At 28.1% G+C, this 5,375-nt stretch overlaps 1 long non-coding RNA gene across 1 annotated transcript; it reads right to left on the bottom strand.

The window, feature by feature from the left end:
* Positions 1 to 297: 297 nt before the first annotated feature.
* LOC146997208 (uncharacterized) lies at positions 298 to 4,720 on the bottom strand. The gene is made up of 2 exons (XR_015041011.1): positions 4,584 to 4,720; positions 298 to 443 (listed from the first exon to the last, which is right to left on the bottom strand). It is a non-coding gene; the product is annotated as an uncharacterized LOC146997208 (long non-coding RNA).
* Between the last annotated feature and the right edge of the window lie 655 nt (positions 4,721 to 5,375).

The raw sequence follows: 5,375 nt of genomic DNA, 5'->3' as shown, positions 1-5,375 counted from the left end.
ATCTTCGGGAAAAATGTTTAAATCTTCATTCAACAAAATTATATTTTTAGATAGATTTTTATGGAATAAAAAATTCTGTAAGATAATATTCATTCACACAAGATATTAACTTAGTATTTGCTCATTACTTTACAAGTATTCGATGAAGCCTTTTAGTGTAGCATACAGGTTACATAAGGAACCATTTCATTTTAACGTAATATTCCATAATCATATATTTTATTTAAAAAAATATCATATTTTGAAAATATTGGATATTGCAATGGATTTCGACTCTTTATTCCAATACACTGAATATAGAAACAAAAATAGGTTTATTTTTATTTGAAAACTATCCAAAAGGAAAATAAAATAAAAAAATAGGTAAAATTTATATTATTGTTATTTTTAATTATTCTTGTGAAGGTGCAGTCCTCTTCTTCTTAGGATTCAAAGCATGGCTCCTAAATAAAGAAAAAATCACATTCGTTAGAAGTACATAACATATTCTAAATTTGTTATGTGACATTTTAATTTAGAATCTCTTCATAATAATTGCATGCACTTGCACATATTCCAAATGATTTAAATCTTTTTTTAAATTAAATAATTAAATTGCAAACAAGATTCCTTTTGGTCCTTTCATGAAATCATAAACTGCATGTATCATCCATTTTTGAAGCAAAAACAGTACAAATTTAAATAATTCATTTTGCAGAAAATAATTTGAGGTTTATTAGATATTTACTATATTTATTTGTAATATAAAATAAATCTGTAAAGTAGTTTTAATAATGATCAGATTTTTTTAAGATTAATTTCTCTAGAAATTGAAATGTATTAAGGTAGCACTTCTCATTCTGTGGATCATACAGCTTGCCCTCATGGTCCTCCGAAGTTTCCAAAGGAGACAAAAAAATTTAGTTGAAAAATCTCAGAGTTTAAAAAGTTACATATGACAATCATCTATCACCTTTTCTCGTAAGATAGACATTTTATGAAATTTATTATTGGTTACCCTACTTACAGACTTCCCACTCAGTCTTAGCAGTAAAAGATGGATTTAAAGCACTATAACTGTGGTACTTACCACCATATATCCAAATATACTATCATATATCCACTAAGACTGTGGTCTTACCATCATATATCCAAATATAGAAGAGCCATGCAAGAATTACAAATCATCCTTCTCATTAATAATCTTGAAATATTAGAAATATAACTTTTCTTCAATGGACTTAATTATGAAATATAACAGATTTTAATTATATATTAAAATATAAGTGTACTAGTAGTAATATATGCTAAAAAATTGCTTTCGAAGGGAACAGCAGCAAGGTGATTCACAAATTATGATAATTCACATAATCTCTATTTGAAAAAAGTTTGAGAAACGCTGAAACAGGAGAATAATTAAATTATGGTTAATACTGGTAATTTCAGCCATATGCTTTAAGCTTGATGATCAACATTAAAAAATTATCAGAAAGTGTTAGATCAAAAACTACTTTTCCACATAATATGAACTTATACGTAACAGCATTTAATACTTAGCTCACTGGCAAAATATACAAAATTTTGAAATGCAAGTATATATATATAAGGCCAATAATATAGTTATCAACAATTAATGCATGAACTTCAATACTTACACAATTAACAAACACATGAACAATGATGTTACATGCATTCATCCTCTGAATTAACTAGTCAGTTTGGGTATTTTCTATCTTAGATGTCGCAAAAATTGATCATGGATTTAATATTTTAAATGTTCCTCTCATAGACATTTTAATACTTGTATTTTTTACATAGAGTGTCATCTTTAGTTTTACAGATATTCATTTGTTCACTTATTACGATTAAGTTTTACAGACAGAACAGATGATAGCTGATTACATTAAGTGGTATTTAAGACAGAAACTTACTTACTGGTACTTAACACAGTTGCTAGAAAAATATTACATAGTGAAAGACAGGGTACAAAGTCAGAATCTTGAAACTTATTGACTTACACTAAGCTATTTAATGCTTGAAATATTTATGATTAGATAATATCTTTTACATCATCAATATCTAACAGTGATATGATATACTTTAAGTATACAGTAAAACCACTCTATAACTTTTCCATAATTTTGTACAATTTTGATATTTAATGGAGGTGGTTACTTCACAAAGCATGATTCTCAGTGATAATTAATATCAATGTTTGTATCACCAGAATACTTGACATAATCACTTAAAGAGGTATAGTTGCTAAGGAAGGTTTTTCTATACTTCAAACAATGGTTTACATATTTTAAAAAGTATATTTTTCTGACACTGTTATTTAAAAAGTGTATAACTCCTTCTACTCTTACGCATAAAAATTTGAAATTTTTATGCTTAAGAGTCATTCATTTAGTTGTAACTTACAGGAAGATATCTTAAATGCCTAAAATGTTTTAATTTATGAAAAACAGCAGTTAGAGTATATTGAAGGGTGCTCCCTGTATTATCAAGGGAGCGCAAGTTTGTGCAATTCTCTGATGTTTTCTTAAGTGAAAATAGGTCGATGTGTACATGGATAAAGTCAAGGGAGTGCGCGATGCCAAGTTTGTACAATTCACAGATTTTTTTTAAGTGAAAATAGGTCGATGTGTACATGGATACCGAGTATGTGCAATCTGTCTTCGTGTAGCGGCGGTTTTTGGCACACAAATCGTCGCTACACAAGCCAAAATAACATGGTCAAAGAATTGCACAAACTCGGTATCCATGTACTGCCAAAAATCGCCAAATTTTGCCAAGGGGCACCCATAAATATGATTTTACCAAAACAAGCTTTAAGGCATACTGTCAATTACATTTTAAATTCCAGTGATTTTTCAACACTAGTTCAAATACTCTAAGCATATGTTTGCATAAGTTACATAACTTTTGCATCAGCAAAATTTATAACTTAGCAAATATGAACTATGAAAAAAAATATTTGAGCTTACCTTGACCCTTGGATTTACTAAATCTATGACACTTTTAACGCCAAAGAAATTCGATGACCGAAAATATGCGATGATTTATTTAATCTGGTTTTAAAATGGGTCATTTTAAGTTTGGCTATATCAACAACATATTACTCAGTATTGTTGGATAGTGAATTTGTAATTCTTTTTCATTCTTGAAATATATACACATGACAGAATTGGAATAAAAATTTTAGGTTTTTCAGATGAACTCATAGATTGAACTAATTTGTTGAATTTTATCAAGTAGTTCTTAAAAATACAACCAACGATTAATTAAAACCAACTGCAATTCAAATGGATACTCTTTGTCAAAAAGGAGCAGTAGAACTTATTTTAAACATTCAGCAATAAATAGTTTTCTGAATATATTTTTTAGCGTAACGGCAGTTTCAAACATAATAAAGAGAACAACATTCATTCTAATGAGGATAATTTTGAAAATAATTCACATTAAAATATATCTGAAAGAGATTTTTAAATGAAAAGATGACACAATACATGTTATCTCAGATATAGAAGAAATTTGGCATTGAGCTGAGTATTGAAATTAATATATGCAACTGACGTATCATTACTAATATTTCCATGATTTGATATTGAATGCTATAACTATTAAATATTAGCAAATGCATTTTATAATGAACTTTGCACCAAAATTTATAGCAAATTTATATGTAAATTTACATTGTAAGTACTAGAATGAATGTTGTACCATTTTATTAATATTTTACTTTTCAACAAGCATAAAGGAAAAAATAGAATTTTTTTTCTTTAATGTTCCTAGTATGTTACATCATAGTTAAAAATATGTCAAAGTCACGGCATTTCGATTGCCTTTTGTAAATGTTGGTAATAATGTAACTTAATAGATGCTTTATAAGTTGGTAAAGACTGTCCTGGATTAAAACTATCTTTAACACAAAAAATAATATACATTGAATACTTTTACAAATATGTAATTGCTATCCGACTGTATAATCTTTTAAGGCGAACTTATCGCATGTATAAATGAAATGATATTCCATTTTTAATGTATGTTCAGTTATTTTGTCGAATTTTTTAAATATATTACATTTATTTTTTCTTTTTCTTTGAGATTAATAATAACATACATAGTGTAATAATGCTCTGAAAAATATTCTAAAGCAGTTCACGCTGGGATTAATGATAACATGTATGGAATAATAATGTTACATCTGTCAACAAAATGAAAAATATGAATATTCTAACGCGATATGTTTTAAAAGATACATAAATATTTAACATGAGAAATTATTAGACTATAGATAGAACATTAATATTAAGCTTATTTGTTTTTAAACTAACATATTAACAAATTTGTTTCTGTTTATAAATATGAGCAGTTTAACTGCAGACACCTGCAGATGTAACGAATAAAAGTTGTTATTTTACTAAATGGAACACAAGCTCTGTGATTTTGAACTCTAACAATAATTCAACACAGGTTTATTTAGGAGCATTAGAATTATAAGCTAAACATTAAAAGAATTTAATTATAGATAGTGTAAAGAACATAACAAATACATTACATAAAATTAGTAAAATACACGTCAAACACTATTTCGAGCTTACCTCGACCATAGCAAAAATAATGGCTAACATGGCGACTATCGTTGAACTCTCCCGCTAAGACGCTGTTTTTCCACCTTCTTCCTGATTGGTTCTTCTCTCTCAGCCGTTTTAAGCCACGTGATCACACGCTACGGACAAAATCGAAGCAAAACTTCTTGAAAAACTCCTGTAGAGTTTACAGTTTCGTTTGGTTCTGTGTTCGTTACAGGTATTTCCTTCGTAATTGTTCGCATTTCTGTAACTATACAAGACTTTTGTCTGTAAACTTCGAGGTTTTTTTTTACAGTGATCTTTGCTGAGCAAGCACCTACAAAAATACTCACGTTGTAAATTTTCTTTATGAATTTCAAAAACACCCAAACTCCCAATTAAAATATTCATCCAATTGAACTTGCTTACTTACTTTTTTTCCGTTTTACTAAACATTTCCTTTCTTAAAATCGTTTAAACTTTACAAAATAAATTAACTGCCAAAACAAAAAGTACTTCTTTGCGACTTTCCTGACCGAACGTCAGCAACTTCTTTAGTAAATTTTAAGAACGTTTCTACATTTAATACTTTTACATTTTCCTTTAGGCATCTTAATCTTAGGTTAGTCATCTAAGATTTACGAAAATTAAAATATAAAACCATACGAATGCATGTATTAAATTGCCGATTTCGAAATAACGGCGACGATTGCAATAACCTAGGCAGATAACCTTCATGTACTGCCTGAGACTTTGTCTATTATAATTCCACAAAAATTTAGCTCCAGTTTGTTTTGTTATACTTTGTTTGATTTGTTATAC

The sequence above is a fragment of the Stegodyphus dumicola genome, chromosome 5, assembly GCF_044657685.1.
Source record: "Stegodyphus dumicola isolate Sdum_Otavi_A_Nest chromosome 5, ASM4465768v1".
Taxonomy (NCBI): Eukaryota; Metazoa; Arthropoda; class Arachnida; order Araneae; family Eresidae; genus Stegodyphus; species Stegodyphus dumicola.
Note: the sequence above shows the minus strand (reverse complement) of the source record. Positions and strands in the feature narration are given on the sequence as shown.